At 40.7% G+C, this 23605-nt stretch overlaps 1 pseudogene; it reads left to right on the top strand.

Annotated features, from left to right (window-relative positions):
* Window positions 1–19631: 19631 nt before the first annotated feature.
* On the top strand, window positions 19632–20948 carry LOC102146561 (methylosome protein WDR77 pseudogene; annotated as a pseudogene).
* Window positions 20949–23605: the final 2657 nt, after the last annotated feature.

Here is a 23605-nt window from a genome sequence, read left to right on the forward strand (position 1 = left end):
GCTTTCATTAATATCCAATCTGGCTAACAGAGTTCATTGCTTCAACCGTCTCTTAGCATCATACCTTAATATCCTTGGCACCTAGTCCTTCCAAGGCATCATCCCCTTCCACAGCCTCCTCGTTCCCCACATCCTTTTGGATTAATCCAAACAAGTTTTTCCTTTTGTTTGGCCTTCCTTGAGATGCTACCTGCTCCTGTGGGTAACTCTCCTTTCCTTCTGTGTCTCGCCACTGCTGTTTGTTTCCTGCAACAGCACTTACCACTTTCTAAAATGAACATCTTTGTTGAGTTACCTGTTTATTGTCCGCTTCTCTCTAAAATGTATGATTCTGGTAAATTTTATTCACTTCTCTGTCCTCAGTGCCTACAACAACATTGACTGAATTTATGAATTCATGCAAACTGAAATCATTTTAAATCTATAGGTTCCAATCCCAAATGGGTCCCCACCGCTGTTCAACAAAGCTTTAGTCAACAAATTCCTTTCCTTGAGTTATAAGAACCTCCTTCACCACTGTTACAAATTCACTTCAGCAAACGATCTGGTCCTTCACACCCCAATGGCAGCCCCCCTAAGGACCTCATGGGTTTAGGGATATTTAGGGTACTGTCTGATCTGTCTCATAGTTAGCATCTCTGCTGCATTAGGCAGGGTTTCCTAGTCTCTCTTTTAAATGCTTCTCCTGTGGCTTTTACATAAAACCATTCTCTCTTGGTTTTTGTTCCTCAGACCTGCTGGATCAAAATCTCCACAGACAAGACCCAAGTGTGTGTGTGTGTGTGTATTTCGAGACAGAGTCTTGCTGTGTCACTTCACCTAGGTTGGAGTGCAGTGGCACAATCATGGATCATTGCAGCCTTGACCTGCTGGGCTTAAGTGATCCTCCCACCTCAGCCTCCCAATAGCTGGGTCTACAGGCATGAGCCGCCATGCCCATCTAATTTTTTTTATTTTTATCTTTTTAGTAGAGATAAAATCTCACTGTGTTGCCCAGGCTGGTCTCAAACTCGAGCTCAAGTGATCCTCCCAGCTCAGCCTCCCAAAGTGAGAGGATTACAGGCATGAGCCACTGTACCTGGCCTGTGTGGTTTTTGTTTTAAGAACCACTGATACCCAGGTAGGATTGACAACTTTCTCTGGATTTCTTCTCTTCTCCTTTTCTTGTCCAGGTATAGCTTTAAACTTAGTAACTGGGTAAAAGCCAAAGTAAAGTTATAGGGGGCTGGGCTGGGGGGGGGACACATTTTGCCTTAAAACTGCTTTTGCCTGACAAACACGTCTCTTTTATTTGGATTACATGTTTCCAGATCATTACAAACAGGAAATTTTAATCAAGATGCCCATACACACAGCTTACAGAAAGGCAATTGTAAGATGCATGTATTCAATATTTATATAAGTTTCAGAAAATATTAGTTGCCATATAGAAGAATATTGCTATACCATAGTGATTATAATTTGGGGGAAAATCATTTGAAGGGATGATGCCTCAGAAGGACCAGGTGCCAAGGATGTTAAGGAATGTTGCTAAGAGATGGGGTGTCCCCACTATTGACACCCCTCATTTGCCCACTCTCTTAGCTTCAGCTTCCTACCTAGACCCCAACAATACTCAAATCTATGACTTTAAGATCACACAGCCTCTTTCTCCCTCAAATGTGAATTCCTAATTCTCAATGGATGAGGAATCTTTTCCAACTGATATTTAACAGGCCCCATTGGTATACCACTTTCTCTCCTAAACTTCCTTTCTTTCACTGAGTCCAATGGACTATATTTTTTTATGTAATTTTTTTCTCCATCTCTCCACCATTTCTTGAATCTGGATAATCAGGTCTTGTTTAAATGATTGGAATTGCTTTTTGACAAGTCAGCCTACCTCCAATACTAAACATGTTCCCTCCCCCCACTGAAAAACTACTAAATACTTTCATAGTTATCTTTCCAAAGAGGCAATCTGATTATTTCCACTACCATCCCCTCTTGTTTTAAAAGCCTTCAGTGGCTCTCCCATTAAGGGCTAGAGTCAAATCTCCTTATTCCTGCATGCAATGTCCTTTGTGATCAGACCTCAGTTCACTTCCCAGGCTCATCACCCTCCTATCCTCCCCAGGCCTTTACCAGCTCTCACTATGTGAGAGTTTGAGAAGACGTCACTAAATTGTAGCCTTTCAAATGCCTTTAACTCCTAGGCATAGGCTTATGCCTCCAAAAATGTAAAGTAACAAAATGTGGAAAATAATCAGTTTATTTTTATTTTCTGGTTGGTTTTATTTCACATGCTAAGGTTCTTCTAAATGTATTCTGGCTTCCCTGCAGCAATTCTGCCCAATTCCATTTTACCTGAAATGACAACAGCAGCAAAGTTCAGAAATACTGCCACCTTGTGATCACAGAGTAGGTGAAAAGTCCAGTGGTCCTCCCTTTATACATATGTTTACAAACAGAGGAGCTGAGAACTGGAGAGATTCCCTGACCCGTCCCTCTTTCCAGGCCTTAAAACTAACAGCCACTTGCTTACTGCTAGAAACTCAAATTTACAAAACTTTACCTTTAGTGTCTACCTTTAGTGACTCTCTTTTGTAGAGTTTTATTGATTTCCCTCAACCAGATTATTTAAAGATACTGAAGGACACACTTATTTAAGCCATCTTCAGGTTCAGGTCCTTTAAAGCCCAGAGAACTTTTTTAAGCCTTTTACTTTTAGGAGGTATGTGCTCCAGACTATAGCTGTCAACTGTATTAGGACAGTGGTGAGTTGAGGCTATTTGCCAATACAAACCCAAAACAGGGCATGTAAGAAGTCCTCACGAGCTGCTTATGGAGAGAATTAATGAGTAAACAAATTAACAGCAGATACGATGATGACTTTAAGAGTGGACAAAAATGTTTCTAATGTTTTTGAAAGCAGTCATCTTATTTTGAAATGTCAATTCCATCTTGAAACATTGACATATTCTATACTCTTGAGCTATTTTTAAGGTGGGTTTGAATAAAAGAATAATGGAGGTGCAGAGAGACGAAGTGACCTCTGTCTAGTGGCATACCAATAATAAATAGGTTCAGGGCAACTCAGGGCATCGAAAAGATGGATGAGGCCGAAAGGAAATGTAAAGCATATTTATTCAAACCCCTTTTGATATTGCTTTGCAAAAACAGGTTCATCTAGCTCTTCCTTTCTCTCTCTCTGTCTCTCTCTTTCTCAAGACAGGATCTTACTCTGTCACCCAGGCTGAAGTGTAGTGGTGTGATCATGACTCACTGTAACTTCAACCTCCCAGGCTCAAACAATTCTCATGCCTCAGCCTCCACACCTGGCTAATATTTTTATTTTTTGTAAAAACGGGTGCCCACGCTGGCTCAAATTCCTGAGCTCAAGTGATCCACACACCTTGGCCTCCCAAAGTGCTGGGATTACAGGCAAGAGCCGCAACACCCAGCCTTCTTCCTTTCTTTGACTCTACTTCTTAGCTATTATTTCATCACATAGACTAGCTTATATTTTAAGGTTTGTTCTCAGAATGATTGTTTTCAAATGAGTTAGACCTGGATTTCTCATAAGCAGCCTAGTAGCCACTGGAGACTTTTGTGCACAGGTAAAGAATTAGCTGCTTTGAAAAGTCATTGGTCATTCCAAAACTCACTGGTATCATGAGACATCACAGAATATATGCTTTGTAAATAATTTGTTTTTCAGAGTCAATAACTAATTACCAGTTCATGCCCTATAAATAAATCAATATTGGAAATTAAGTCTAAGTAGATTCATCACAGAAACGATTGGCCAACTGACCAAACAGCAAACTTCATGATTTACTTCTTGGCTTAGCTGCTCTCTTTGCATTTCCTTTTTAAACAGTCCTCCTCCCCCATCATTATTATAATAAAGAATGAAAATGGACAAGGTGAGGCAAGGCTAGACAGGTGTGAATTTAAAATTCACTGATCCTAGAAATTGTTTGCAGTTTTTGGGTTGTAAGAAAGTGAAGTAGGTCTGACATGCTGTCTCACACCTGTAATCCCAGCACTTTGGGAGGCTCAGGCAGGAGGATCACTTGAGCTAGGAATTTGAGACCAGCCTGGCAATATATGGAGACCCCATCTCTACTAAAAGTACAAATAAAAAATTAGCAAGTCATGGTGGAGCGGCCCTGTGGTCCTAGTTACTCAGGAGGCTAAGGTAGGAGGATTGCTTGAGCCCAGGAGGTCGAGGCTACAGCAAGCTGTGTTCGCAAGGAAGAAGATGAAGCAGGTTCTGTGACACAGAACAGAATTCAGGGCAAGTGCAGGGCTGGACAGCCTCACACTGTAATTCACACTCAGGGCAATAAACAGAAAAGAATTTTCAGAATGAAATCATGGCATTGATCTGGTCATCATCTCCATGCACTTAAGTTTTTGAAACAAATTAACATTGTCTCCTTAAATGCAATGTATCCTTCTGAGACTCCATAAGGAACTTTGCCATTTAAAAACATTAAGTTTTCACGATAAAGAGACCTACTTTGGCCACAGTGAAGATTATGACCAGCCAATTGGCAAATGCCAGAATAAATTCATGTGTTTCTTTTCCTTTCACTCTGCCCATGTTCCATGTATATCAGTTCCACTTAGCTACGTTGTCTGCTCCTTTTGACTTGCTGGAATATCACAATGCAAGTCTGGTGGGCACAGAAATTCTAGGATGGTGTCTAGTCTTAATTAAACACCCCCAACTGTGGTGCAGTCAAACTTTGAGATTTTCATGACTACTGAGCCCTGGACAAAACACAAGTATTTTATGCCCAGTAGAGTTGAAAGCCGAAATAAGCAAACAAGAAGGAGGAAACAAATAAGTAGAGATTGCAAAGGCAGAGAGGTAAAGATGGCTTAGCTCCAGGTGGTCAATGATGCTCTATCCAGATGAGGGCCTTTGGGGCCCAGAGCCTACATGTCCTGATGGGTTTTCAATTCTGAGCACAAGATGTTCATCTGAAATGCTAATTTTCCATGTTCGGCCATTTGCCATCCGGATAAAATTCCCAGCACAGCTTCCGCACAAACTAACGATGAAGTGGCAAGCTCTCAAATGCCTTGAGTGGTAAACCATGTAACTAACCACTTTTCTTTGTTTTCTTCCACAAGCAAGATAGAGTCATCTTTATAATATTAACTTCAGCATAAATATTGAAACTCACATAACTTGAATATTGAAAAAAACTTCCAAATGGTCTTTGAGTTTAAATAGCACCTTGAGACTCCCAGGCCCCAGAATAGCTCTAAAACTCAAATGACTAACCAACTTGCCATTCTTTGACTTCTCTAATTTCCATATTTCTTTTTTTGTGTGTGCTGAAATTTAGCCATCTCCCACATTCCTGATCACGTGTAAACAGTAGATAGACCAGGCATGGTGGAGATAGCAGCTAATTAATATCATTCAGATGGAAGGGCTTTCATTTTCTGCCTGCTTTGGGGAAACTATTCCCTGGAAGAATTTCTTTGTATGGAGATATTGGAAAATCTTATGTCCATCCTGTGGACAAGAGGAGATATTGTCTTGAGTCTGTAAGGTGGATTTGATAACTCCAACCGTCTGCTTTTGGCAGTGTGTGATAACACATGGTCGGATGGCTTGCCCTGCCCTCAACATATGCACGAACATGTTTAACATCACTTCACTGGAGTACCCAAATGTTTCTGGTTTACCTGCAGAAAATTCAGCTTTTAAAAAAAAATGGGGAAATGCTATAGGTCAGCATTCCAGTCATGCACCAAGCACACACCAAGGGTTGTTTAGTAGGTGGCCCCATGTTGGGCACGGTCCTCTCCCTAAAACTACAGGAAAGGCACTCCGTTCTCTCACATTGGATCCTTCTTGCACTTTCATTCTCACACGTAACAAATCTCCCACAGGCAGACAGTTCACAAAGGCCATATGGATAGAGAAGCGTTTTGTCTTATTTTTAATTTTTTTTTTACAGAACTGATATGCAGATTTAATAAACTGTCTAACTCAGTATTGTCAAGGGAGTCGGGCAAAATTTTCATATAATTATATTTGGCCCCATTTCACATGAAAATATCCTTTATGACTTAGAGTACATTCTTGGTGTATATATTTTAATGTATTACTCACATTCTGCCTTTTAAATAAAACATGCTGAACTTGAAGTATCCTCCATGAATCTTTGATGTAATTAAGAATATCTGATTCTTCCACTCCCCAATGCCCCCAGGGCCTGCTTAGGTATTTGAAGCTGTTTCTTGCTACATAAAACATCCCAGACTGATTTTTCGGGCTGTCTTTTTAAGTTGTAACATACTTTGTTTCTTGGAGCCACTCTTGGTGTTTTCATTGTGTTGATTTCTGGTAGCCTTGCTCCTGAATATTGTCTAGATTAAACCTTGCATGGCTGTGATAGGTGATTATTTTATACTTACTAGCATACAGCAGGACGTTTATACATATCCACATGTATGGCTATTTTGATAGTTCATGATTTAACCCCTACTACACAGAAAAAATCTTCTTTTATGTTTGCAGAACAAAACTTGGAGATGTGAGTTCTGGTGGTTTCAGGCTCACTTATTTGTGGCCCTGTGTGACATGTTGAGCAGGATTTAAAACTTGTACTTAACAAAGTTTAAAAGAGCTACAGGTCACACACTTCAAAAAGTAGATCTGCAAATGACAAGGATCTAATACATTGCATTTATACCTATAACACAGATGAATTAATTAATGGCAATTCAACTCTCTTCAGGAGCCAGTGAGTAATATAAATGTGTGAATGAGCCAAGGTTAAGATAGCAGGGAGTACATGAAACCAGGAGTGCATGCCCCTCCTGAAAATGCACATACCCTTAGAATACGTGCTGGCTCAGGCATTTCCAAGTCAAATATGGCCTCTGGAGCATTATAATTTCATTTTTGGGGCTATCTCCATCACTGGTTTGCTTTTTTTTTTTTTTTCATTTAAGGACAATATAACATCATTTGCCCTTATATGGGCAAGATCAATTGAAGAACGTTTTCTTTTTGAATGTTCTGGTAGATTTTATTATGGAAGTGATCTTCCTTTGAAAGTGTGAAAGAGTATATAGTTAACACAATATGGTGGAAATGCTCTGATAATTGTTTTAGTTCTTCTGCAGTTTGGGGGATATTCATGACACTCAGTGAGGAAGGAATATGGTGGGTGACTCTGAACAAGGGTCCCAGAGTCAGATTACGGAGGTTCGCATCCCTTGTCCTCTAGTTCCCAGCTGGACAATGCTGGTCACACGTCCTCTCCTTCCTAAGACTGGAAATTTCTTCATCTGTAAAGTAAGATGGGAGACCAGGCACAGTAGCTTACACCTGGAATCCCAGCCAAGGCGGGAGGACCACATGAGGTCAGGAGTTTGAGACCAGCCTGGTCAACAAAGTGAGACCCTATCGCTACAAATTTTATATATATATATATTTTTTTTTTTTTTTTTTTAAATTAGTCAGGCATGGGTGTGCACACCTATAGTCCCAGCTACTGAGGAGGCTGAGGTGGGGGAGGATCACTGAACCAGGAGGGCCGTGACTGCAGTGAGCCATAATTGCACAACTGTACTACAGCCTATGTGACAGAGGGAGACCCCATCTCAAGAAAAAAAAATAATTTATGATGGGAACAGTGTCTACTTCACAGAATTGGCCTGAGGATTACATGAGACAAAGAAAGATCTCACAACAGTGCATGGCAAATAATAAAAGCTCAACACATGATGGTTATCATCATTATCATCATTATAGCATTATATTTGACCTTGTAACTAATGTGTTTTCTTCATTCCCTGTGATTCTAGTAGTTTCTAGTGGCCTCTGGGATTGGCACACAATTAATCAAAAGCATTCCTTGCTCCCAGGAGGAAGGTGGGTAAAACCTACAACAAAGACATCAATTAAAGTGCTAAATTAATTTCTGCCCATCTCTAACATAAATAACAAACAAGAAAGCAAGGCATTCATTTGCAGGAGGCTGGCTTTGTTAAGAGAGACAAAGATTTGTGTTTCCAGAGAGCTAGACAGTGGAGCACTGGAGGCTTTGGGCATGCTATAAGTCACGGGGAGAGGAAGAATGTACACGTGTTTAAACAGTTTCCCTCTACACCGAGGACAGACAGCAGCTGTCCCTGGAGGACTGGAGGGAGGATGGAAAAGAAAGGAGAGAGCAAAGGCATTTAGACACCAATAAAATGGTGACTCACTGCCCCTCCCCCTCCCATACCTCATCCCCAGCATCTAGCCCCAGAACAAGGCAATATTGAACCCCCAAATTTGTTTTGAGTATTTAAAAGTTTGGGAAATCCATGCCCCAATTCCTGTATAGAGCTCTAGGAGAGCAGTTTCAGAGTGGACGGTGTGATACTATAAACCACAGTAGAAAAAAATAGCTACTCCTCAGATTCCAGACGCAGGAAGAACATGCGTGGATGTCTAGGTGTGTGTGTGAAGCAGGAGGGCCCCATAAATATTTTCTTAAGTTTAAATTCCGACCTGACTGTATTTCAAACCAGAAGCAATTGAGTTTTGTTGAATTGGCAAAGTTAATTTTCTACCACTGGGCCAAAATAGGGCTTGCAGGTTGATTTGCATAAAAATAAAGAAAGTTACCAATCTGAGTCTAATGAATGTTTAAAACGCTTCCCCTTTTATTATGATCTAGTCACTGATTTCCAGGAAGGTGTGTTTTGCTTGCTTCCCTGTGCTCTAGATTGCCGGCTGCTGGCTCTAGTCATTAAGGAAACAAGATCATGACCCTGAAACTTTTAGACACTCAACCAACTCTGTGCATCTGTTTTTTGCTCTACCATGATCTGCTTTCTGTATTTTGCAGCCACATGGAAAGAGCAATGTTTTAAACCTTCACTAGTGCTGTGGATCAATTCTGGCTTGGATTCTCATTTGGGATTGATTCCCCTTGGGCAGGAATGTGGGTGCTATATCACTCCCTGAGCATGTCAGTAAACATCCTCCCTTTCGGCATAGCTGTTCCATCATGTCTTGCCCAGCACCCTGTGGGTACAAGAGATCACAGAGCCCTTAAATTTGGCCATTTCCTAGGAAGCCACACTTCTATACACTAAGTCAAATTCTCAGGTATCTCTTGGTTTTGCTCTATTCTCACCTCTCAAGCTGACATACATTTTCTAAAATTAAGACTTCCAGAGACTTATCTGTAAAAATATTTTCTTAAGAAATAATGTTCACTTTATGGAGGAAGAAATACAACTTAGAACTGCTTTGTGGAAGCACAGAATAAATTTTTATAAATGTGGACATAACTATGAGAGTCCTGGAATTAAAATTAAAAACTGTGATGTGAAATTTCTTCAACGAATGATATATGGATTCAGCTGAGTTCTCTGCTACAGCATTCATGGATGCCCCTCCCTCCAGGAAAACACAGACTGCCATCAAAAATGACAGCATCCAGGTTGGGTGTGATGGCTCACGCCTGTAATCACTTCGAGTGGCTGAGGCAGGAGGATTGCTTGAGCCCAGGAGTTCAAGACCAGCCTCCTAGGAAACATAGTGAAACTCTATCTCTACAAAAAAAATATATATATATACAAAAATTAGCTGGGTGTGGTGGCACATGCCTGTAGTCCAGCTACTCAGGAGGCTGAGGTAGCAGGATCACTTGAGCCCAGGACACTGAGGCTGCTGTGAGCTCTGATTGTACCACTGCACTACAGCCTGGGCAACAGAGGGAGACCCTGTTCCAACAACAAAAAAAAAAGAAAAGAGAGTAAGTGCATCCATTTTTGACAGGCACATATTGACTGCTTGGCTCCCACAGCCATGTGGGAGCTAAGGCTCCATTTGGGGGATCTGTGCTAGCAGTGGCCTGAGCTGGATATTTCACTGATGGGTCCTTATGTAATCATCCAGTGGGTTCTTTCTGCCCACTACACAGACAAAATCAATTCACTAAGATCATGGCATTGCAGTAAAGACAGAGTTTAATCCATGGGAGGACAGTCAAGAGAGAATCAGAGTTACTACTTAAATCAGTCTCCCCGAAGGCTCAGAGTTAAGGTTTTTCAAGGATAGTTTGGTGGGCAGGGGGCTAGGGAATAGGTACTGCTGATTAGTTGAAGAAGCAATTATAGGTGTGTGGAAAATGGTCCCATGCACTGAGTCTACCTCTGGGTGGGACCACAGGACTGGCTGAGTCATGAGGGTGCATGTGGAGACAGCCAGTCATCAGAAATGCAGAAAAAACATCTCAGAAAAACATCTCAAAAGGCCAATCTTAGGTTCTACAAATAGCGATGTTATCTATAGGAGGAATTGGAGAAGTTACAAACCTTGTGACCTCTGGAACAATGGTTAGTTATTGTTTAATTACATCTACGTCTTCGCAGAATTGGGGACCCTTTCTCATGAGCCTAACCTTGTGGCTTTTCTTTAGTTTTACAAAGGCAGTTTAGTTTTGGGAAGGGGTATTATCATCTTCACTTTAAGGTTAAACTATAAATTAAATTCCTTCCAAAGTTAGCTTGGCCTATGCCCAGAGATGACTGAGGAAAGCTCTGAAGTTAGAAGCAAGATGGAATCAACTATGTCAGATTTCTCTTGCTGTCATAATTTTGCAAAGGTGGTTCCACCGATGTCTAATACCCGGGTCCTCTCAGGGTCTCAGTCCAGATGGATTCAGAATACAGGACCACCACAGTCCAGTTCTGCCTCATCTTCTCCTCCAAAGCACTGAGTTATTTCATGTGCATAGGGCATCAAAGCAGCTTATTAACGTGGTGTATAAGTAGAAAGAAAAAGAGAAGACTAGGAAATCCAGAAGAAAATCCTGTTCTATCTTTTGAAATTCGTATTCATTCCCAAACATGAATGCCAGCATTTGCTCATGTGCTGGCCAAACAATGCAAACCAAAAATGGAATAAAAAACAACAATGTCTAAGACTTTCAGACTATCCCATATCAACTTATCTTGAGGTAGAATTTTATTGTTAGTGACCTGCTGCTCCTACTGGTACCATAAACTTTCAGATTTAAATTTACAGAAAACATCAATTGCATGATTGTCCCAAAGTACTTGTCCTCTCCCATTCTTGCCCTCTGCAACTCTTAGTTGCATTCATAATGTTAACTTACCAATTTTCAAAATTCCTTTTTCAATTGGATGGAACTATATGAAAAAAAAAAAAAACTAATGTGTAAATATGGTGAGAAAAATCTAAGGATGAAAGTAAAATTCAGAGAGGCAATTTCAATGCCCCTCATACAACCAAACCCTTTCTACCTGAAATTTCTCTATCCAAATCTGATCTGTGGGGGCTCTCCAGAGCAGCCTCTGGAGCAGAATTGAACTTTCTGGAATGAAGGAAATGTTCTAAAACTGACCTGTCCAATATAGCAACCATTAGCCACATGTGGCTATTAAACACTTGAAATGTGGCTGGTGTGAGTGAGGAACTGCTTTTTTATTTAATTTTAGGTAATTAAAATTTCAGTCTTTTAATTTAAATAGCCATGTATGGTATGATAAGAAATACTATTTTGGTCTTCTTTTCCCATTTCTTGGCACATGGCGCTTAAAACCCTTGCAATCTCTGAAGTAGTCATGTCTTTCTATATACACCAGTCTCTCAGACTGGTGGCTGGGGGCTCTGGACAGCCTCAGGCTAGGGGATAGGGTGCTGGGGAATCCAACCACGTGATTAGAGGTCGGAATTTTGAGCTCCAATCCCCCCACCTCTGGAAAGGAAGAGGGTCTGAAGGTTGAGTTGATCCCAGTGCTCAACGATTTGATTAATTACACCCACAAGATGAAGCCTCCATAAAAACCCAAAAGGATGAGGTTTGAAGAGCTTCTGGGTTGGTGAATGCATAGAGGTGCTGTGAGAGACAGTGGCCCAGAGGGGTCATGAAAGCTCCACATCCCTTCCCCCGTACCTCGCCCAAGGCATCTCTTCCCTCTGGCTGTACCTAAATTGTATTCTTTGTAATAAACTGGTAATTTTGTAAGTAAACTGTTTTCCTGAGTTCCGTGAGCTGCCCTTGCCAGAGAGGACCTGTTATTATCAGCAAAGTCAGACGGAAGTTATGGGCAACCCGGGGCTCACTACTTGTGATTGACATCTGAAGTGGGGGACCTTCTTGGGGGACTGAGTCCTTAACCTGTGGGATCAGATACTATCTCCAGGTAAATGGTGTCAGAATTGAGTTAAATCGTAGGACATCCAGTTGGTGTCCTCAGAGAATTGGAGAATTGCTTGTCATAGGAAAAAGCTCTACACATTTTGGTGACCAGAAGTGTTGTTGGGGGTGTAGAAGAGAAAATACTGGTTTCCCCCCTCAAACCATGAGGCTAGTAGCTGCCATTTTTGACAGCACTACTCCAGAGGATTTTACTCTTAAGGTTATAAAGAGCAAAGCTCCAAGGGGGTGGGAGGGAAGAGGCCCCAGTACCAGGCCTAGGCATAAGGTAAGCCACTACATTTGACCTTGCTGGTGATTCTGTTTGGAGCTTCTGAGAATCCCCAAAGCTGACACTGGGAAAATGGAAATGGGCTAAGATGCCCTTTATGAGTCTCTTCCAGGCTCATGAGAATTCTGCTCTATTCATTGTGTAATTGTAGTGTCTCCCTTCCTCCAGACATTTTTCTCATTTGGAGAAGTGTTGGTTGCTAGGAGACTGAACTGCCTTTTCAAGGAGAGTACTTTAGAGAGAAACAATTCACGTGATTTTTTTCTTCTATAAAATGAAAATTTGTAAAATATTTGCAATGCATAGTGAAAAAGTCAAGCTTTTACATTTCTTTGTATATTTGTTTTAGCAGTCATAGAACCTTTCAATTACTTTTCCCACTGCTTCACACTGCAAGAAAGAAAAAAAACGGACTGCCCTTTCTGTAGTACTTCTTAAGAAAAAATAACATTCCCAGGCTTGCTTCCAGAAATGGCGAGGTGGTATCTATACTGCTTACCTCACAAGGGAGCTGAGTGAGAATCAAAATAATGACATTTATAATGGAAATGGAAATTGCAAAGCACCAGAAATAAATCAGTATTGCACCCAATAGCTCGTAGTTTTATCCAACTACATATTCTTACCATGATTTTCATAAACTTACAAAATCATGCAGTCTGAACACATTTAATAATAAAAGAGCCACAACTTGGAGAAATGAATAGGTCTCTTAGGTTTCTAACTTCCAGACAAAGTTGCCATTATACTGCAATGACTTCTCAGGGAATGTGAACAAAACTCCTTTAAATGTTCGACTAGCTCTTGTAATCACTGTCAACAACATTTAAACCTTGGATAGAGAGTAGTCAGCATGAAATGACATTTCCTCTCTAACTCACCTAATATGATGCCTGGTACACAGTAGGTGCTCATTAAAGAGTAGTTGTTAATAATGATGATAATATCCTCGTTAATAAGGATCTTTTCTTTCAAATTTCTTGGCCCCTGCTTTAAAAATCCAGCTGTAGTAATTTTTTTATTGACCAGCTGCAAAATTCTTTAATGTTTGAGAAATTTGCCTATATTAATTGACAGTTTGAAGCAAAAGAGCTTTCTTTCTTTGTATATCTGAGCAGCAGAAGAGCCACCAAAAAGGGGACTAGGAACAAGTTATTTTACAAAGAAATATTTTGGCCAGGCGTGATGGTTCATGCCTGTAATCTCAACACTTTGGGAGACTGAGGCAGGAGGATCATTTGAGCCTAGAAGTCCAAGACCAGCCTGGGTAATACAATATATAATGAGACTGTCTCTACAAAAAACAAACAAACAAACCACACTATCTGGGCATGTTGGCACACACCTGTAGTCCCAGCTACATGGGAGGCTGAGGTGGGAGAAATGCTTGAGCCTGGGTGTTTGAGGTTGCAGTGAGCTGTGTTCACACCACTGCACTCTAGCCTGGGAGCCTGGCCAACAGTGAGACTCTGTGTCAGGAAAAAAAAAGAATGAAAGGATTTATAATGTAAGAATAATATGGTTGAAAGAACCTATTTGATAATTATCATAGATGCTATATTTTTTCAGGTTATCCACGGCTTTTGTGGAGCCCATACTCCTTAGAAATAGTTCAGCACAGGAGAGCACCCCAGGGGTCCTCTTTTGTTAGAATAGCTAGTCTTTTAAAAGTACTCAGATGTAGACAAGCTCCTCAGGGTGACAACTAGCTTACAAACAGCATCCCACAAGCACACAAAGCCGGTTTTGTACTGCCTCAATGTCTGCAGACCTGCCTAGGGTCTCAACCATGACTGGGCATTACAACCACCCAGTTAACTTTAAAAAATATTGGTGTCCGAGCCACTCCCCAGGTCAATTGGTCCCTGTTTCTGGGAGGTGAGGCAGGTCTATGTGGCTTTTAAAACTCCCTGGGTGGATCTAATGTGAAGCCAGAGATAAGAACGAAGTCCTTAAGCTGTTCTGATTCCAGGTTTCTTTGATCTCAACCAAGCACTTGCAGGTCCACAGCACTAGCTAAAAGAACTGTGAGATCAAAAGTTTCTCTGCCCCATCTGAAATTGCTAACATCAGATCCTCACTGAATCTGCTGCGCTATTTCTGCACCTCTCTCTCCCCCTTTTTCTCCCTGCCTTACTCTTTCCCTTTGTCCCTTGCTTTCTTCTCTCCCTTGCTCTCATCTCCTTTTCTGTCTCTCTCCTTACTCTCTCAGTTCTGCTTTGAGAAATCTTCCCCCTCAATATCTCCTTTGATCCCTTTCACTTTCTTCCTCTCTGATACTTTATCTCAGGAATCCACCTTTCTTGTTTCTCATTTATTGTTCCATTTTTGTTTCATTTGTGAGCCAAACTAAAAGATTGTGTGTGTGGTGAGGGAAGAGCAGGAGGGTTGGAGGGCAACAATCCAGACTCACACAGAAAAACATTGAAAAGAAAAAAGTTCAAAAGGAATCAATGCCACCAACTTTCAAAGCACTTGAAAGCAGCCACAAGTCCCATTCCAAATCTCTCTATCCTCCTCTAATTAGACTTTCCTTTCCTTAATCATCAGCATTCAAGAAAACGAAAAACAAAACAAAACAAAACAAAAGCCCACGATTTTGTTTTTAATGTAATTTAATGCTTTTCTCTTTTAATTAAGGGTATTACAACACCACTGTGCTAGTCTTGGCTTCTTTCAGTATTCAGTTCTCCAGTTCAGTGGCTGAATGCCTGCCACCATGGTGGCAGTAGAGAGCTGCAGATTGAGAAATTTAAGATCTTAAGTAAAAACCGTTTGGAGGTCATCAAGATTGAGAGTAAAACCATTAGTAATGATAAGTTCTATACCATGAATTTCCATTTGACATCTCTTACTCTCTGGAATCCCTTGAGGATCTCCCACATAGTCCATTTTAGTGAGGTGCCCATAAATCTGTTTAGCATTGCTGAAGATAAAACACAGACATGCGTTGGTCTCTGTGTCCATACTACCATCCCAAGTGCCCCACATATTTGATAGTTTCACTCAGCAAGTGTTTGTGCTTATCTCTGCCTCCACTGTCCTCAGTCCCCTGTGCTGGAATTACTCTCCAGTTGTCACATTTGCTCCAGGAACAGCCATCTGAGACTGCAGCTCACATTTTGTGCTCATTTTTGCCATCCCTGTCTAGTTCTCCCATTACCTCATTTAACCCTGGAAGGAGTGGCTTAAAACTTACTCAATAAAAACCCAATTCCTTGGGATTGTTGTAAATATATACAGAAAAGACTTCAGTATGCTAAGATTTTTTTTTTTTTTTTTTTTTTTTTTTTTTTTTTTTTAATAAAAGAAAAAAGGGGAAGAATCAGACTGGTTTAGATTCTCTGGGCTTTTGCCAACTGACCTAGGAACCCAGACACAAGAATGGGAATGTTTCTGGAAAATGCTTCCTGAGTTCCAAACAACCAATTTACAGCAGATATAGGGCATAAAGTCAGCATACAGCTATTCAGTCAGTAATTGCTGTTCTGGGAGTTGTGAATTGAGGACTGCCTAAGGTGATAGGAATCCAAGTGTGCTGTTTGAATAAATAAGACAATTTTGCCTTGTAAAGCCTTCTTAGCCTGTGGGGGATGCTTAAATGGCACTGGCTAAGATTCTTTGGAGAATCAACACTGATGGCCTTGGGGATGAGAGAAGTCAAAGGAGAAGGACCATACCAGGGAAGTGGATGGGTTCCAACATTTCCCACCTCCCTGGTGTGAGCCCTTGCTGCTGCTGTCACCCCCTCAGACTTCCTTGTGGCCAACAAAAACTAATAATAACCTGACTCCTTTCAGGAAACCAAAGATAAAGGAAAACAAATAAAGCAGGATTCAATGAGCTAAGGATCAAATGTTTAAGAACAATAATCTTTTCAAACTAACTAGTTAAAAATAGATGCAACAAATAAAAAATAAGCAAACATGATGAAAAAAGCAAAAGTAATATTAAAAGAGCTCAAAGAATAACTGAAAGAATAAAATTTTAAATAATTCAGAGTACATTTAGATAAAAAGACGGTAAAGAATAATTAGTATGGTGAAATAAACAAAACAAATCTTTATTAAATACTTTTTTTTTTCTTTTTTTTTGAGACAGAGGTCGCCCAGGCTGGAGTGCCGTGGTGTGATCTCAGCTCACTGCAACCTCTGTCTCCCAGGTTCAACCAATTTTCTTGCCTCAGCCTCCTGAGTAGCTGGGACTACAGGCATGAGCAACCATGCCCAGGTCATTTTTTTTTTTTTTTTTTAAGTAGAGGTGGGGTTTCACTATGTTAGTTAGGCTGGTCTCAAACTCCTGACCTCAAATGATCCGCCTGCCTCGGCCACCAAAAGTGCTGAGATTACAAGTGTGAGTCACTGCATCTGGCCAAATACCTAATATTTTGAAAGGAAAAATATTCTATATAAATTCAAACTGTGTTAGTGGGTATTGTGCCAGAAATAGGCTATCAGTGTAAATATCAGCTACTAAATGCTTAAAGTATTCATTTTTTCACCAGCACATATCAAGGAAACATTAGTCAGCCAGCTGAATTATGTAAATTCTCTCCCTATAATTAAATTATCATAGTACTAATTAAAACAAGTATATACTTTTTATACCTGCATGTCCTTAAACAAATGTCCATTTCTATCTAGCCAAACACTAAATGACTGTATTGTAAACAATGCATGAATTCTAAATCCCATAGACCAATGCACAGAACAATTTCATTTTGCTTTTCAAGATAGCAAAAAGACTGAGAATAAGTCTCACTCACCCATATGAATTTTCTATGCAGGCATTATTCCTGGGTTATCTAGAGTTGAATTGTTAATGCTATTTAATTTTAATAGCCTTCTCAATTTTAAATCCTACTTGCAGAATATATACTCTGTTTATGCTATTTCATGCTTGACTTGTCTACATACCTGGGGAAAATTTTTATTTTGATTTGCGTGCAGAATTTTTTTAAAACATTTGCAGCTTGGAAACAACTAATATCTGAAAGCACGACCAAATAAATATTCTCTCATTCATAGCACCCAGCAAAGCCAAGATTGGCATGAATGAATATGCTTTCCAAGCCTTGGCTTTTCTTGGGATCAAGATTTTGCCTTGTATTTTTGCATGTACAGAAATAAGAACAAAAAGCACAAATATGTATTCAATTTTTGCACTAAGTTTTGGGATACTTATACAACTTAGAAATATTTCTCTATGTATCCATCTATCTATTGTCAGGTAGAGTCCAATGGCATGAAAGGAGCTACGCTGAGTGGAAGAACATCAACTATGTTTTCAATGGTCATTAAATGAAGTCTCAAAAGTGAAGATATCTAATCAAGTCCAATCCCTGGAACAATGTAGAAAAGATGGACCTAAGAAACTAAAATTGAAGTGTCTTTTTCATGGATTTAGTGCAAATTCCCTTTAAGAAATTGATAAATTTCACTATGGACTGGTTGCTAGGATACCCCTCAAAATCTGTTAAAGTAAGCTCTTTCCTTTAAAGGACTGGGCAGGGTTTCCATTATTTCAAAATGACTTTGAAAATCATGATGGGTGTTCAATCTAAGTGAATGAAACAGGTAAATGAATGGCCCTTAAGAAAAATAAATGACCATGAAGGTTCTAAAAAATAATTAGGCTCTCTCATAATGATATATTTAAAAGTTAGCTTTGCCAAGGAGGTTCAGATTTTCAAACCTGAAAGGAAGAAATAAAAATCAAATGTGAAATGGACAATGTGAAGTTCCTTGGGGGCAAAGGCCTACTGCTGTAGAAAGCAAGGGATGGAGTTTACATTTAGAGTGGGCATGTTGTTTGCCACTTATCATCTCAAAAGTCCTTTTTCTCTGGAACTGAAAGTAGTGTGGGTGCTTAAAACATTTCACATGTTGAATTTCTGTAAGCGCTCTTACAGGAATGCTCATATCCAGTTCTGTTACAAGTAAGGCAGGCTGGGGTAAAAAAGATGAATGAGTTCTAGAAAGGAAACTAGAAGCCTGACTCCTGAGCTGAGGACACAGAGTGAATGTTCTTTGATATTTTGATATTCACATCTCTGGAAACTCATTACATATGGTTGTTTTCCTTATCTCGTTTTGTCAACTATGGATAAAAATTCTGAAATCAAGAGTGATCCTATATCACCAAAAATGGCAGCTTTGATGTCAGTACTACCCAAAGTGATCTACAAATTTAATGCAATCCCTATCAAAATCTTAATGTTTTTGCTTAAGCGGAAAAAAAAAATCCATCTTAAGATTCACATGGAATCTCAAGGGACCCAGAATAGCCAAAACAATCTTAAAAAGAACAACTTCGGAGGGTTCACACTTCCTGATACCAAAACGTATTACAAAGGTATAGTAATCAAAATAGTGTGGTACTGGCATAAAGGGACATATAGACCAATGAAACAGAATAGAAAGCCTAGAAATAAATTATCCATATGTAGTCAAATGATTTTCAACAAGGCTGCCAAGACCAGTAAATGGGGTAAGGACAGTCTTTTCAACAAATGGTGTTGGGAAAAACAGATATCCACATGCAAAAGAATAAAGTTGGACCCGTAAGTACCACCGTATACAAAAATTAACTCGAAATGAATTAAAAACTTAAATTTGAAGAGCTACAACTATAGAACTCTTAGAAGACAACATCGGAGAAAAGCTTCATGACACTGGATTTGACCATGATTTCTTGTACCTGACACCAAAAGCACAGACAACAAAAGTACAAATAGATAAATTGGACTACATAAAAATTAATCATTGTGCACCAACAGACACAATAAACGGAATGAAATGGCAACGAATGAATGGAAGAAAATATTTGCAAATCATATATTTGATAAGGGTTTAATATCCAGAATAGATAAGAGATCCTACAACTTACCAATTAAAAAAAACCAAACAACATGATTTAAAAACGGACAAAGGACTTGAATAGAGATTTATCCAAAGAAGACATACAAATGGACAATAAGCACATACAAATATGCTCAGCACTACTAAACACCAGGGAAAAGCAAATTAAAACCATGAGATACTATCTCATACCTATTAGGACGGCTACTATCAAGGGGAAAACAACAACAACAACCAAAAACAAACAGTGCAGCACGTGGGAGTTGCTACCAGACCAGAATCCAGGTTGGAGTTGGAACCATGGAGATGCCGAAGGAAATCCGTCTTCCCTACCGACCCCTAACGCACCGGCCTTCATGGAAAGTATTTGGAATCTGCGCGGTACCGGTCCCATGGGGGCTTCTGCTCCTGCTCCGGGTCCTCCAGTCTCAGTGGTCACTGCTGGGCTGGGTCCCTCTGTTTTGTTTTTTTTTTTTTTAGACGGAGTCTCGCTCTGTTGCCCAGGCTGGAGTGCAGTGGCGAGATCTTGGCTCACTGCAAGCTCCGCCTCCCGGGTTCACGCCATTCTCCTGCCTCAGGCTCCTGAGTAGCTGGGACCACAGGCGCCCGCCACTATGTCCGGGTAATTTTTTTGCATTTTTTTTTTCAGTAGAGACGGGGTTTCACCGTGTTACCCAGGATGGTCTCAACCTCCTGACCTCGTGATCCGCCCGCCTCGGCCTCTCAAAAGTGCTGGGATTACAGGCGTGAGCCACCGAGCCCGGCCCCCTCTGCCTTTTTAAGGACCCCTGTGCCATCCCCAAAGAAAGCTTCTGCTCTGCTGGAGCCCAGATGGAGGCTGGAGTGACTGACCTCACTTGGGGGAGGAGAGAGGTATCATAGCGGCTTCTGATTCAGGTGCTGGTGAGTTGTGGGAGGTGGATGAGAACCGGCCACTTATCGTCAGCAAGTTCTGCAAGTATGAGCATGGCAACATTGTGTCTACCCTCAGCGTTCTTAGCTGTCAACGGCAGCAAAGGCTTCAGCATCAAGGATTGGGACCTTGCTCAGCAGGCGGCACTGAATTCACACTGATCTCATGTTGGGCAGGACACCTGTACTCCTTCCTCTCTCCGCAAGGACTCTGTGTTTCTTTCCTGCAGTGAGGACTGTAGAATTTTATTCTGGCATACTCTGTGTCCCAAGCCGGCGTCACAGGTGGGCTGCAGTGTCTCTGGCTGCCTTCCCACCTCACTAGCTTGGCATCCTCAGCAAAGTGAAGTCTTCATCTTTGTGATGGGAATGAGACAGTCTCCCTTGTGGACTCCAAGAGAGGCAGAGGTGCTCTTGGCTCAGTTGTACGAGACCAATGTGTCATTGGGCTGGTGTTTTCCTTGCACCGTGTTCCCTTCCTAGCCTCTCACAGAGAAGATGGCTCACTGGCTGTGCTGGACTCCAGCCTTTCTAAGGCGTTTAGAAGCCAAGGCCACAGCTACCTTGCGAGAGATGCTGCTTGATCCCCATTCAGTCACTTTCTGCTTACCACAATGGGCCAGGACCATCAGTTCGTCTGCCACAAGTGTCCACAGAACCTCTCCCAGCCCCTGGACCTGAGAACGTTGCTGAGTAGATTGGACTTCAGACAAACAGCAAGTCCCCCATGAGAGTCCACTTCTTTGCCCCTGTCCCCTCAGCTTGTGAGGTAACACAGGAGCCTTCTGTAGTATGTTGATGAGTTAGATCTGGGCCGTTAATTGGCATCATCTCGCAGCCCGAAGGAGGCTGGATGCTGGGATCCTGTAGTCACAGGGAGGAAAAGCTTTCTTTAAAATGGGTGTGCAGATGCATCTGAGTGTGTGTGTGTAGGTTTTGGTGGGGGGATGGGGCAGTGGGGGAGGAATAAAAAAAATCTATCCCACATCTCCCCTAAACACCACTTCTCCCTCACTCCCCAAAAAAGTTGACAGAAGGGTTTTATTCTTCCCATGTAGCTGTCTGAGGAACTGGCCATGTCCGGGTTGGGGGAGGGCGTGTATGGAATGTGGGCATCCCTAGGTTCCTGGAAGCAGCTCTTATGCTACTTAGAGATGGGATTGATTTTATTTTTTATAGCGCTTAATTCACCATTATGAGAAATGCTTCCAATCACAAAAATTCAGCCCAGCTCACTTTGAGGAAGAGGCAGAACATGTTATAGTTTTATACAACTCCTTGCCATTAAACTAAATCAGAAATCCTTTTTTCTGGATGAATTAAAAATGTGGCCTGTGCCTGTGTAATGTCCGCTGCTTTCTGCCCACTCCCTTGCCTCTGCTCCCCGCTGGTGTCGTGTATATGAAAGAGGAGTGTTTTTCTGTCACAGATGCCATAGAGGAAAGTTTGATGATGGAGAGCTTAAAGGCATTTTAATTGTTAGAAAACTGACACAGACTGTTACGGACAAATCTTTGCCACTTTTCCCATCCAAAACCGGCCTGGGGCCTGACCTCTTCTGCTCTCAGCCCCTTTCTCTGGATAGAGAAAGTCTAAATGCAGTATGTGTAGACTTCTAAAGTTTTGAAATTCAGCCTCAGGAAGAAAATGAAAAATACTGGCTGGTGAAATAAACAGTTCAGGCATCTTGTAGGCCTACTTTTTTGAAAACAAAAACAAAAACGAAACAAAATAAAGTAAGTGTTGGTGAGGATATGGAAAAATTGGAACCCTTGTGCACTGTTGATGGGAATCGAAAACGGTGCAGCCATTTTGGAATACAATATGACAGTTCCTCAAAAAATGAACAGTACAATTACCATGTGATCCAGCAATTCAACTTCTTGATATATATCCAAAAAAATGAAAGCAAGATCTCAAAGAGATATTTGTACACCCATGTTTAGTGCAGCATTATTCACAACAGTCAAAAGGTGGAAGCTCCCCAAGTGTCCACTGATACATGAGTGGATGAATAAAATGTGGTATATACATAAAATGGAATATTATTCAGCCTTAAAAAGAAAGGAAATTCTGACATGGGCTACAACATGGATGAGGACCTTGAGGACACCATGCTGAGTGAAATAGGCTAGCTATAAAAAGATAAATGCAATTCCACTCATATGAGGAACCTAGAGTAATCAAATTCATAAAGACAGAAAGTAAACAGGTGGTTTCCAGGAGCTGGGAGGAAAGAGGAATGGGGGTTTATTGTTTAGTTGGTGCAGAGTTTCAGTTTTGCAGATGAAAAGCATTCTCAGGATTGGTTGCGCAACAATGCGAATATACACAGCACTTCTGATGTGTATAATTATAAATGGTTATAATAAATTCTATGTGTATTTTACCAGAATTAAAAAAAAATTAAAATAAATGAAAATTCTTTGGAAAGTATAAAATATTACAAACAAGAGGCCTCAATTATTGAAAAATAAATTGAACACTGTCCTAAATATCCCAAGGGGAACAAAATCTTGAGCATGTCGCCTTTGACAGCAGCATCCTGATCCTTGTGTACTAAACCAAGTCTAGCGTGATATAAAGTTCCTTAGGCTGCATGTGGTATTATGTGCCACCCTTCAAAATTGATTTCAATCAAAGAACGAGAACAAATCTTGATTCCCAAGTCTTTCCACAACTTGCTTGCTTTTCAAACATAAATCATACATATTAAATCTAACCATTGTCTATAAAAAGCCAACTCCACATTTAAAATGTGTTACTGGTAATGGAGCAGCTTAAGGAGGAAGAGGATGAGGGAGCTGAAGGCAAGGGGAAGGAGGTCTGTGGAGAGGGCAGGGTGGGGTTACCTGCCAGGCTCTGGGAAGATCAAGGACATTGACAAAAAAGAACAGATTTACCATCGCGGAAAAGATGAGGGTAAAAAAACAACAAACAAACAAAACAACAGGTTACAGGACAGGACATGAGGACAGACCAACCCTTTAAGGAAAAGAAGTCTTATTAGAGGGTTAGTAACATTAAAAACCTTTTTTCATTTTATCATCTAAGGAGAATATTTCTGAAATTTCTGCTTATGGTTATATAAAATTGGGCCGAGGATTTTTTAAAAAGTAAAGTTGGTAGCAGCCTTTGATTGGAATATTTTCACCTGTGTATGTTGTTCTACCTTTAATAAAATAGTATGTTTTATTTCAGAAGATATCAAAGACCACATTTTGATTGATCTACACAATCAAACCAGAAGAATGTTCCAGTTTATTAAATTTGTCTCCTTATTTAAGATAAAGAAAATTAAGCCAGGAGAAGTTAGAGCTCCATCCACCAGTTGGATCTTTGATGAAGGGAAGTGAAATGAG

Source organism: Macaca fascicularis, chromosome 5, assembly GCF_037993035.2.
Source record: "Macaca fascicularis isolate 582-1 chromosome 5, T2T-MFA8v1.1".
Classification (NCBI taxonomy): Eukaryota; Metazoa; Chordata; class Mammalia; order Primates; family Cercopithecidae; genus Macaca; species Macaca fascicularis.